The 12,620-nt window shown below is 45.2% G+C and overlaps 1 protein-coding gene across 3 annotated transcripts in view; it reads right to left on the reverse strand.

The window, feature by feature from the left end:
• Nucleotides 1–12,620, reverse strand: part of GLB1L (galactosidase beta 1 like) — a 110,611-nt gene that overhangs the window by 70,182 nt on the left and 27,809 nt on the right. The window lies entirely within an intron of this gene.

The raw sequence follows: 12,620 nt of genomic DNA on the forward strand, positions 1-12,620 counted from the left end.
AGCAGGGGCACATGTGCACCTGCTAAAACACCACTATCCCGCAGCTAAACGGGGGTCCCTCCACCCCCCCCCTGCAAATTCAACGACCAAATTGGTTGTAGATTTTGCTGCTGCTGGAGGCAGGGCTAACGGCTGCAGCCCTGCCTCACAGCGCGTCTATCAGCGGCGCATTGCCACCTCTCCCCGCCCCTCTCAGTGAAGGAAGACTGAGGGGCAGGGGAGAGGTGGAGATACGCGCTGACAGACGCACGTGGGGCAGGGCTGTGGTGGTTAGCCCTGCCCCAATGCGGAAGCGCTTCCCCCCCCCCCCCCTGCTGCACGGAGGGGTATTTGGGGGTGAAGGGACCCTCGTTAAGCCGTGGGATAGAGGCGTTTTAGCAGGGGCACACATGCCCCTGCTAACTATGAGGTCTGAAGCACGATTTATTCTCGCTTCAAACTCTCTTTAAATATTGATCTGAAGATCCTTGCAAACGATTTTGGCTAACAGGTTAATAGACTTGGTGCACTATGATCAGGTGGGATTTATACAAGAGGGAGGCTAGCGATAACACTCTGATCGGTGGATATAATTCAGTGGTTGAGTTCTTCACCTGGCCCTGTAGTATTTGCCCTAACCCTAGAGCCTTTCTTGAACGATACGAATGAATGTAGATATTTCTGGAGTAAAGGGGTGCAACAGAACATAAGATCACGGCGTACGCCACTTTGCTATTCTTCCTGACAAACCGTAAGATATTTCTACCCAACTTGTGGAAGGCATTTGCAGAATTTGGGAAAATCTCTAACCTTAAAATTGGGATACGTGTGAGGCATTAAGTATAGGGCTAAAGGACGAGGCAATAGAACATCTGAAGGCAAATTTCCCGTTTTAGATGGGCAAGACGCCCTAAAGTATCTAGGAATAAAACTGGCTACAGATATTCAGGAGATGACTAGAGTAAATTACTACCCACTCCTAGTGTTGAGCCGAAATTTTCGGAATTTCGCGTTACTATAATTACGCATGCAAAATTTGCTATTACGATGTGAAATTATGGTAGCGTAATTGCCATTAAAATCGTAATTGAAAATGCCATAAGCGTAATTTTCAACGCATAATTTCGCATTTCGTTCATAACATAATTTTGCATTAAACCATAACGTAATTTCATGTTAAAGCATAACGTAATTTTGCATTTCTTCATAATTTCGTAATTACTTGTTAGCAGGGTGGCTCGCGAATTTTCGCCAAAGGCTTTTTCGTCTGCATGGCGAATTTTTTTTTATACGAAATGGCATTCTGTAACGTGAAAAAATGACGCGAAAATTAATGCTTACAGTAATATGAACTATCGCGAAATTACGTTATGTAACTACACTTACTAACGGTTGCATGCAAGGCAAATGTAATTTCACGATACCCACTGTAATGCAAAAATTACGCTTACGTGGAATTTCGCAAAATGCTTCTTCACGATTATGTACTTACGGCCATAATCATAATTACACTAATTACATGAAATTTCGCAAAATCGTAATTAAGTCATTACGCTCATCTCTACCCACTCACCACACTAAAAAAAATACTTGTGGGGTAAGCTAAAGGTCCGTACACACGCCAGACTGGAGGCAACGATGGGTCCGTCGTCACCTCCTGCTGGGTGGGTGTTCCAACGACAGTCCGGCGTGTGTACACACTGTCGGCGGACTGATACGGCTGCTTCTGAGCGATCTGGTTTGGCAGGATTAATGTGCTTAAAATGATCATGCCGAGGCTGTATGTCTTCCAGGCCCTCTCCGACTCCCCCCTCCCCCCCTCCCTATCAAGAAGCTATCTGGATAAGAGATTTTCATGAGATTTATCTGACCGTCTAAAGCAGCAAGGCTTATGCTGGGAATACAGTCAGATAATTCTTATCAATCGAGCCACTGATGGCTTGATAAGATCCAACCTGTCCGATACCTCACCAGATCGATTCTGTGCTCGATACCAGCAGGGAGAACAATGGGAAGAAACGAGTGGTTGATTAGCAGCTCCCGCAGTGACGCGCCGGCTAGATACCAGCGCAAAAACTAACCATGTATGCCCAGCATTAGATTCTGGTAGATTGCTCAAGACCAGTCTTATCAGCTGAACGACGGACTGTACACACGCCCGATTTGACGTCCGAATGATGGGACGTTTTAAAAAAAAAAAACAACTCACGATTAGATTCTTAGATTCTTCTCTAGAGAATGGTTGTCATCTCTGGTGCATTTTCTTCTGTTTATCTCCTGCGTAGAACAATGCCTAATTGCTCGGCAGATACATTACTATCGGATCAGAGAGGGATCGTATGGCTGCCTTTACTGCAAACAGATTGTGAATCGCTTTCAGCATAAAACCAATCACAATCTTTGAAGCTGCTGATGTTGCCCTCTTTCCTGCATACATTACCTGGGCTGGCACGTGTCTCCTGTTTTCTCCATGCTCGACTCCTCCAAACGTCACTGAACTTCCTGCTGGGAAAGTTTCAACTTCTGCCGGGACAGGAAGTTCAGTTAAACTGGAGGAGCCGAGCACAGAGAAGTGACAGTGGGGACTCGCGCCGGCAGAACAGGTAATTTATTGTGTCGGGCATTCGAATGCCGCGATCGAGTGAAATTTTCTGTACTGACAATTGACGGGACCGATTGATTTTGGACAGAAATCTATCATTCTGTCAGCGTTTTCGCAACCATTTCACAGCAGATTTGATCAGTGATTGAATCAGCTGTATAGCGGCAGGAAAATTGTTAGGTGTATGGACCCCTTTACAGAAAATTGCATGAAACGCGCATTTCTTATGCATGGCTCGCTTTATATTATCAATCGAGCCGCTGATGGCTCGATTGATATTCAACCTGTCCGATACCCCGTCGGATCGATTCTGCACTTGATACTGGTGGGGAGAACAATGGGAGCAAACGAAACGTTGATTAGCAGCGCCTGTGGGGACGAGCGGGAATTGATGAGCCGGCATCGAGCCAGATGCAGTGTATGCCCAGCATTAGATTTACCTGCTGGATAGATTTCCAACATGTTGGAAATTTACCTATCTTACCATCTATCTGCTGAGCAATTAGACATTGTTTTACTCAGCAGGAGATAAACAGAAGACAATGCACCAGAGATAATGACCATGCTCTACAGAAAATAATCTCATTATTTATCAGAAAATTGTATGGTGTATTCTGAGCATTACACAATCAAAAGATAGAGGGCTAGCAGTCCCGGACCCTATGCAATACTATCATGCAGCGGTTTGTACTAGGGTAATCGACTGGCACGAAATGGTTAAGCAATGGGTCTCATTAGAAACTGCCTTACTAGAGGGAGAATTAAGAGATGCTTCATGGTTACCTTATGTTCCAACTGCATATTCAATGCCAGGAACCTTGGTGGAGCATACACTGAAAGCTTTTAAAGGGGAACTGAAGTAAGAGGTATACGGAGGCTGCCATATTTCCTTTTAATCCATACCAGTTGCCTGGCAGCCCTGCTGGTCTATTTCTCTACAGTAGTATCTGAATAACACCAGAAACGAGCATGCAGCTAGTCTTGTCAGATCTGACTTTAAAGTCTGAAACGCCTGATCTGCTGCATGCTTGTTCACGGGCTATGTCCTTTAGTATTATGGTGGCCATACACTGGTCGATTTGCCATCAGATTTGACCAACAGATCCCTCTCTGATCAAATGTGATCAGAGAGGGATTGTAAGGCCACCTTTACTGCAAACAGATTGTGAATCGATTTCAGCCTGAAACCAATCATCTGTGGAGCTGAAGCACTTTCACCCCCCCCCCCCCCCCCCTGCATAAATTACCTGCTCTAGCTGGTGTGAGTACCCTGGTTTTCTCGGCTCCACTCCGGCTACTGAACTTCCTGTCCAGGGGAAGTTTAAAGGAATACTGTAGGGGGGGTCAGGGGAAAATTAGTTGAACTTACCCAGGACTTCTAATGGTCCCCCGCAGACATCCTGTGCCCACGCAGCCACTCCCCAATGCTCCGGCCCCGTCTCCGGTTCACTTCTGGAATTTCAGTCTTTAAAGGCTGAAATACCACTGCGCCTGCGTTGCCGTGTCCTTGCTCCCGCTGATGTCACCAGGAGTGTACTGTGCAGGTACAGACCATACTGGGCCTGCGCAGTACACTCCTGGTGACATCAGCAGGAGTGAGGACATGGCAATGCAGGCGCAGTGGTATTTCACACTTTAAAGACTGAAATTCCAGAAGTGAACTGGAGGGGGGGGGGGGTGGAAGCATCGGTGAGTAGCTGCCCGGGCACAGGATGTCTGCAGGGGACCATTGGAAGCCTCAGGTAAGTTCAGCTCATTTTCTCCCAACCCAGGGCGCTTTACTGTTTAAACTTCCTGCCGGGACAGGAAGTTCTGTGTAGCTCTGGACTCCGAAGTGGAGAAGACCAGGGGACTCACTCCGGCTGGAGCAGGTAATGTATTGCGTCGGGCACTCGAACGCCGCACTCCTGACACGCCGGCGACTGAGAAAAATCTTCCGCACAGATGGGTCAATGGGAACTATTTCGAACGGAAATTGATCATTCTGTCAGCGGTGTACGCGGCGATTTCACAGCCGTTTCGATCACTGATCGAAACTGCTGTATATCGGTGGGAAAATCGTTAGGTGTATGGGCCCCTTTAGAGGCAGAGGATTAGCAGGGCTGCCAGGCAACTGGTATTGCTTAAAAGGAAATAAACATGGCAGCCTCCATATACTTCTCTTCGGTTGTCCTTTTTAATAGGGTAAGTAAAAAAGGATATGGCCATAAGGCCTTCCCCATGATGCCTATATTGGGTAATTGTAAATTCCTGCCTGGATGCCAGAAGGGAAGCTATGGAGTATAGAGACAAGGAGGACAATTGCAGATCTGCACCTTGATTAGAAGTAAGGAGTGGATAGATGATAAAGAAATAGAACAAATGCATCTGGAGAAGATGGATGCCTGGAGCCTGATCCTAGTGATAGGAGGAAATATTTCAACTGGAACAAAGGAGGCCCTTTCAAGGGAATTAACCCAATTTGAGAGGCGCAGTTTAGTTGAGGGACCAACAAAGGTTATCTTGGCAAAGATATACAAACTCATAGAGGGAGATGAAGACCATACTAGAAAACAAAATGGGAAAGTGATATTGGGAGGGACCTGTCGCCTGATCAATGGGGGAGGGTAATTAGGATGACACATGGGGCATCGGTGTCGACAAGGATACAGGAGTCTGGCTATAAAATTGTAATGAGATGGTATTATACACCAGAAAGACTGAATAAGATTTGCGGGACTTATCTTTTTCCATTCACTTCTATCAGAAATCGAGTGGCAAAATAATCAAAAGGGAGATTGGACTTGTGGGAAATGATCTATTGAACCATTTAATCGGCTACAAGACGAACCATGTATTCCCAGCATTAGCCCTGCTTTTGGAGGAGAATAAAACTATATTACACTACCAATGACCCTGGGGTGTGCTTGCTACATCTTGCGGTCCTTAAGAACAAAATTAATAGAGGCTCCCTGGGAATGCATTTCATTAATGCAGCGAGGATCTTAATTGCAAGAAATTGCCAAAAGTACCCTCCATAAAGGAATGGACTGCAGGATTTTCTTATGATCTGTGCTGGGTGGGCTCTTCAGCCCCCAGCACAGATCGGATGGCAGGCAGGGCGATCAGACTCTCCCCCTCCCCCCCCCCTCCCACTAGGGGTATGCCCTGCTGGGGGGTCTGATCGCTACCAGCTATCAGAGGCTGGGGAGCGCCGATTTCCTTTACGGCGCTGCTGCGACAGCAGCGCCGCACAATGTAAACACCGGGGATTTCTTCCCCGGGTGTTTAAAATTAGCCGTAAATAGAGGCTCGCAGGCTGTTCAAGGAGCCCCCCACCGTGAACTGACAGCTCGTTCGAGCAGCCGTTTCCATGGAAATCCACAATCGACAAGCCGCCGCCTATCGGCGTTGGCTGGTCGTTAAGTGAGACTCTAATTAAAAGGATTTTTAAGAGGCTGCAAACAATCCTGTTTAACACATTAGCCCTACCTAAACCGCCGCATCCCTGCTGCTGTAAACTATCTAAATTTCCCCCCCCCCCCAACTCGCCCTCCCTCTCCCCTGCAGCATCCACAACTTTCTTGGTCTTGGATTTTGCTGCCCTCTACTCTTCCGTGTGAGGCAGAGCTATGAGCTGCAGCCCTGCCTCACACGCGTCTGTCAGAGGTGGATCTCCGCCTCTCCCCCGCCCCTCTCAGTGAAGGAAGACGCGGGGGAGAGGCGGTGATCCAGCGCTGACAGATATGTGAGGCAGGGCTGCAGCTCATAGCTCTGCCTCACACTGAAGCACTGCCCGGATTGTCCCCCCCCCCCCCCCCCGGGGGAGTTAGGGGGGATTTAGATAGTTTACAGCAGCGCAGATGTGGCGGTTTATGTAGGGCTAACAGGATTGTTTAATAAAAGGATTTTTAAGAGGCTTCAGAGTATCTTCAAGGAAATAGACCATATACATTCCATGGAAGAACTTTCACGGTTAATCTATGGAAAAGAAAAAGGGGGTGGGATAATAAGTCGTTGGAATTTAGAGAAACTTAGGAGTACAGGAGAGAACTAGTGATAGGGGGAGGAAGCGATACCATGGACAGGGAAGCATAAGCTGAATTATCAGCCAATTTAAGGGGATTATATGGTAGAGGAAGAAAGCCCTTAAAAAATAGCACCTCCTACAGGAAAATTTAAAAAACTATAACAAAAATCTTTATTCAACATTGGGTATATTAATAATCACAGTACTGATGATTCAATTAAGAATAAAACCATTTAAAAACCAAGCAAATATTCCAACATGATCCCTGCTGCATATGAAACAATCACTCTAAATGCAATATATTGTATAATGACACAATGCTGCTGTCAGATATAATACCCCACAGTAGGCTCAATACTGAGCCCAACAGGGGGAGAACCCGGGTTCAGTATACAACCTAATGTGATGCAGGACCAATAACCACCTGTGCAATAATAAAAAAAAAAAGAATAAATATCTCATATATAAGATTATGAAATAAAGTGCAAAATTGCTATCCAAGTATACAGTATTACTAGTGATAAGATGCCTAGTAAAAAATTAAGGCAAAGGAGCAGCCCATAGGAAAAAGAGCATAAAGTGGAGTAGTGCAAAAAATAGGAGATACTTAGCCCAGAAATAGTGAAGTCAATCTCAGCAGCACAGCAGGGAACAAGGAATCCCCTCAGAGGACAAGATCCAAGATCCCTAGAAACTATCTACCAATTTAAGGGGATAACGAAAAGTGGGAATTGGAACATGAATAGAGACCAGTGGGAATACAGATCACATATCTTTATGCTGTGGCAGTGAAAGTGGACCTAAATTAAAAATACAAGATTTCAGAAATAAAATCTATTTTCTAAATTATAATAAATAGCAGCCTTTTTTCAGCTGCATGATGACAAATATAAAATATTTTATATTTATTGGAGGAACCCCTCCCTTCCTTTCAAATTGCCGGGATTTTTCCGGCAAACTGGTGGAGTAGATGGTGTCCGGCAATGGAGGAATTGCTAATGGCTGCCCCCAGTATAACTCTGGTTATGAAAAGAGAAGGGTGAAAAGCATGCATGAAATGCTCATAGGCTTGAAGGAGTGTTTATTTATCTTTGTATGTGTCAGAGTGGTGCAACTAAATATTTTTAATTAAAAAAATGTTTGGTTTGGGTCCGCTTGAAGCATACTTTTCATTGACTGTATGTGATGCAACGTGGAGGTGATGTGGCACTGCTTATGTTATCTGTAACAGTGGGAACACAATGCCCAATGGGAACTAGCTTGAGAGACTTTATTTTCCCCGTTTAGAAACCAGTGCAATGTAAGGGCGGCCTGAACACATTAGCGTGCTTATATCCCCTATTCAGCAGGCAGCAGTGCACTAGTGTGTTCGGGCCCTAATGGCTGGGACCCACTACACAGCCCAACTGCTATCGGTTTGAGGGTTTTTTCTTGTCTCTCCCATTTCCATGCTCAATTCACAGACCATTAGAATGGAAACTCTCCCAAGTGCTGCATGTCCTGCAATTGTGATTTCCCTGACAGTGTGCACTCCAGTGAAATCCTCTGCATCATTTTACATTGGCAAAGCGTTTTGGGAAATCACTAGCGACTGAAAGTGATGCCAAAAACCGCTGTAGTGGGTCCCAGCCCTTAGGCATTTTTCACACTACCTCAAGTGTAGCTAAAGGGAGAGCATAAAGTGAGTATTTTATGGAGGCTGCCATATGTATAATTCCCTCCCCCCCGTTGCGTGACAGTGCTGCTAAATGGGGGATGGTCAATGAGAAATGGACCAATTGAATTTTACCTCAGCAGGATTTGATACATTTGCATTCAAAATTTGCATAATGCTGCTTAAACTCAAAATTATTCAGTCCATTGACCATCTGCACTGCTAAGCATTCTGGCATCCGCATGATTCGCATCAGGATGATTATTATAAATAAAATGTAGCCATCAGTTGTGATCTGTACAGCACTGGGGCCCCTGACCTGTCGCCCTATCACTACAGACATACAAGCTGGGGATAATGGTGTGCTGCATGCCCAGCTAGTAGTGAAATGAGGTATCCTTTTAAGCGGGAAGGGCCAAACTGTAGGACTTGTCATGTGAAAACTGAAAGTGTGTTTTCTGCATTTCCTTAACAAAAATACAATAAAATTGAATGTATGGGGTGAAGTGGCTAAAGAATTTGGTGGTATCTGATGGTTTATTGCAGTGCCTGGGAAATGGATGCTGGATGTGATACAGATAGTGATCCTTATACTGACAAGAGGGAAGCCTGTTATGCTGGGTACACACAATGCAATTTCCCTCCAGATCAGCAGGTGATCGGACAGGAAGTTGCACCGTGTGCACCTGATCAATAAAGTGGTTCTATAAATGCCAAGTGCACAAAATTGTTTTATTGATCAGATGATTAGACATGTCAGATATCGCCTGATTCCTATCGATCAGATGGGAAATTGCATTGTGTGTACCCAGTGTTAAACACTTTCAGTTATGTTTGGCAAATCAGACCAATGTTTCCACCTCCATGTAGTATAAGGGCCTGTTTCCACAAGCGCAGTTTTTGTGCCGATTCCTCAGTTTCCCTGCAGGCAAATCGCGTGGGGGAAACTGCCATTGGAAACAATGGCGCCGCTGGCCGAATCGTGTGCGCTAGCTATTCGGCTGACATTGCCATCCATTCCTGCGCAGGCATGGCACGGCTGATGGGACTAGCTTGCGTATACGCAGACCTGGTGCTGCCGCGTGTGGCACAAGTGGAAACTGGCCCTAAGGCCCCATTCACACTCGAGCGGGAGTCATGTGATTCCCGCTCAGAGCAAAACGCTAGCCTATGTAAGCCTATGGCAGTGTTCCTACTGCGGTAATCCTGTTTGCGGTTAGCGTTAACTGCAAACGCGTTACATGCAGCATTTTGCCGGCGAACTGTAATTAGCATACATAGCACCGCTAATCGCGATTGCTCCCAAACGCTGCAGTGTCCAGTGATTTTTTTTTTCCCCCCCTCATGTAAAATCGTGGAGAAATCACTCCCGCAAAACAATGGCGGTAATAGCCAGCGTCTTGTGCTTTTAGGTGTGAATGGGGCCTAAAGGTCATCAGATGAATGCTATGAACAGACTGTGTAGGTAATCACTCAGGTTAGGTGCACACAACATGAAAGGCTGTGTCTTATGTTATGTGTTATATATATATATAAAAAAATTGTAAGCATTTTGCGCATATTTTAATGCATGTGTTTCTCAGACTATAGTATAACCCTCACTGATAAGAAATTACAGCCATAAAACACTTTCCTGTCAGTGTCAATGGCTTCTGAAAGCAGGGTGGAGGATCAATAATACATAGATTTGAGCTCTGGCATACTTCAGTGAAGGTGTCACTGAGTAGACAATGAAGCGGTAAAAGCTAGATTTAAATATAAAATAAAACTGTAGGATATGTAAAAAGTCAATTTTAGGAGGAGGATAGATCGATACAGAGACTGGTCATTATCTCTGTTGCGTTGTCTTCTGGTATCTCCTGCTGAGCAGAACAATGCCTAAAGGTACGTACACACGCACTACTATAAGTAACGACTCACCCGCTGGCTGGGCGTTCCAGCAACAGAGCGTGTGTATAGTCTGTAAGAAATACGATATTGCTAAAAATATTGTATCAACAATGGGATATTAATAAAGACAACAATACTGATTTCTCATAAGTTCTAGGTGGTAGTTTGGCAAAGTAATACACATCAACAACAGTATAAATAAAGTTTATATTGCAAGTGGTATTTGCGATACAGGTACAGACATTGATGAATTACAGATAGCAAGATTTACAGAGCAATTCAATAGTATACAACCATAAACCATGGATATCAATCCTCACAATGAATACATTAATTCCTAGTTTAATGCAGCTTCCCCAAGATCTTATAAGATACATACCATATTACAGAGACCCATACAGTCTTACCCCAGCCATGATCCCGGATAGCAGCCCACCAGCAGATTCCAGAAAAGCCCCCTCAAAGCAGATCCAAGAAGCCCCCTTCTAGCCCTTTCCTTGAGTATTTATTAATGTAGACCCCCTCCCCCTTGACTCTTGCTGTAAGACATCAGTGGCCCTGAATTCTGGGCTTAAGGCCACATGCCCGGGAAAAATGGCGATGCATTGTACACCGCCGATCAAGAGCTCAGAGGGTTGGAGAGCCCTTCTCCCCTTGCCAGCGGCTCGGGGGGCTGGCTTGGGCCCTCTCCTGCCTAAAGGCATGAGAGGACCCCCCTAAGGCACGAGAGGACCCTGCCTAAGGCAAATACCTCTGGCCTCACAATGTGCGTGTCCCCGCCGGCTTTAACTGTGGGTCTTTGGCTCAGAGACAAGGGGAGAAGCCTCCTGGGGGGGAGGTGGAGGGTTAGAGAGGGGGGTGGGAGCGGGGGTGGTCTGGCTATGTGGGGTTTCGGTGACCACGGGGTTTGGGGTAGAGGTCACCCAACCCCATTTGTTTAGCTTTCAGTACTTTCCTTGTTTTTTCTGTTTGCTCATGTTGTGTGAACTGGTTTACAAAAAAAAGAAAAAAAAGTTTTGTTTGTTTTAATGATGGTGTCTATTAACACGCACGCACGCACACACACACCACTTCCTGCTACACTGCAGAAAATATACACCGTTGAGGACCGCCCACTTCCAGAGACTCTGCCCACATCCCAGATTTTACCTCCACAGATGAGGAGAGGAAACTCTACATCCTACTGGGGGAAGAGGAAACAACCGTGCAAATAGCAGCCCGATATATCACTGCCTGCCACCCACTGAGAGGAACATGATACCACATGGACTGTATAACCCCATACTCCCCTCCCCTATGGACTGCATAACTAACCCCCCCCTCCCCTATGGACTATATATCTCATCTCCCCATACCATCCATTACATCCTCCACACTCCTATGGACTGTATACCTATATCCTTCCCTTATTCCCACAACCCCCCCATGTTAATGTTTTGTTTTGCTTTGGCAATGCTAAATGTATTTGGTCCTGCCAATGAAGTTTTTTTGGTTTTGGATTTGGAGATAGAGAGAGACAGAGAGTGAAATAAAGAAAGACTGACAAACAGAGAGAGGGAAGTATAATAACACAGATAGAAAGGAACTTTGAGACATACACATATGCAGTGTGAGAAAGCCACATGTAACGTTACATTAACACATATGATAAGTTTCACTGAAGCAGCTTAATTACTGAGCAGTGAGCACAAGCAATGATTTCTGACTACATACCTTTTTGATAACATCGCATGTATATGTTTTCTGTTGTAGTTTTCCTTCGTGGCCTTTACTGTGTTTTGACTGTGTTTGCTGTCCCTACAAGTGCAAAATAATACAATTATGTAGTATACATTCAACATCCATGGATGTCGAATTAACACATCCGAAACCACAAGACCTTAATGTCCTAAACTTTGTATTTTCAAATTGTGCTTACTTATTACATGTGGGTTACAGACTAGCCAGCGAGCTCATGGTGACCCAGAACTCATTGGAGTGTGTAAGGGACTACAATGGTCCTAAAAGCCCCCTTACTAAGATGTTAAGAAAAACAAAAGTTTGCTTTCCTAAAACAGAAAGAATTTGCGATAATTCAGGTTGGAGTGAGCGCCGAGATGTCTCCCAGGGCAACACTGCTGAATATATGCAAATTAACCATTGTACCCTTAGAAGCTAAACACACCTCCAGAACCGCTGGACTGCAATGATGTGTCAGCTTGTTAATTTGTACAGAGCCATAATAATCCAACATGCATACAGACTGTTTCGGATTGTTTGATCCCCATCAGTGCATGGCATGGATTAATTTGGCTCTATGCAGTAGGGCTTGTAACGCCGAGAGGTACAGACTAACCAGCAAGCTCATGGTGACTCAGAACTCATTGGAGTGTGTAAGGGACTACAATGGTCCTAAAAGCCCCCTTACTATTACATGTGAATCCTTGTATGTATTTCATGAAATACGCCACAGACACATGGGCAAATCAGACGTGGTCCTTCTGGGT

The sequence above is a fragment of the Hyperolius riggenbachi genome, chromosome 7 (genome assembly GCF_040937935.1).
Source record: "Hyperolius riggenbachi isolate aHypRig1 chromosome 7, aHypRig1.pri, whole genome shotgun sequence".
Lineage (NCBI taxonomy): Eukaryota > Metazoa > Chordata > Amphibia > Anura > Hyperoliidae > Hyperolius > Hyperolius riggenbachi.